We start from the raw sequence: 916 nt of genomic DNA, 5'->3' as shown, positions 1-916 counted from the left end.
TCATCATTTTTGAGGATTTGAAAAAAATTACGAAATGACAAAAACGATGGTTTATAGCCCCATGTTTTTTTAATTTTGGAAAAAAAAGTTAGCCTCGTTTCTCATCATTTTGGACCATGGGCTATAGCCCATATCGTACGGCATACTATAGCGCGCCATTTTTTCATCATTTTTGAGGATTTGAAAAAAATGACGAAATGACAAAAACGATGGGTTTATAGCCCATGTTTTTTGAAATTTTGGAAAAAAAAAGTTAGCCTCGTTTCTCATCATTTTGGACCATGGGCTATAGCCCATATCGTACGGCATACTATAGCGCGCCGTTGTTTCATAATTTTTGAGGATTTGAAAAAAATGACGAAATGACAAAAAACGATGGGTTATAGCCCATGTTTTTTGAAATTTTGGAAAAAAAAGTTAGCCTCGTTCTCATCATTTTGGACCATGGGCTATAGCCCATATCGTACGGCATACTATAGCGCGCCGTTTTTCATCATTTTTGAGGATTTGAAAAAAATTACGAAATGACAAAAACGATGGGTTATAGCCCATGTTTTTGAAATTTTGGAAAAAAAAGTTAGCCTCGTTTTCTCATCATTTTGGACCATGGGCTATAGCCCATATCGTACGGCATACTATAGCGCGCCGTTTTTCATCATTTTTGAGGATTTGAAAAAAATGACGAAATGACAAAAACGATGGGTTATAGCCCATGTTTTTTGAAATTTTGGAAAAAAAAGTTAGCCTCGTTTCTCATCATTTTGGACCATGGCTATAGCCCATATCGTACGGCATACTATAGCGCGCCGTTTTTCATCATTTTTTGAGGATTTGAAAAAAATTACGAAATGACAAAAACGATGGGTTATAGCCCATGTTTTTTGAAATTTTGGAAAAAAAAGAGTTAGCCTCGTTT

Source organism: Protomyctophum bolini (genome assembly GCF_963924005.1).
Source record: "Protomyctophum bolini genome assembly, chromosome: 7".
NCBI classification, from domain to species: domain Eukaryota; kingdom Metazoa; phylum Chordata; class Actinopteri; order Myctophiformes; family Myctophidae; genus Protomyctophum; species Protomyctophum bolini.
Note: the sequence above shows the minus strand (reverse complement) of the source record.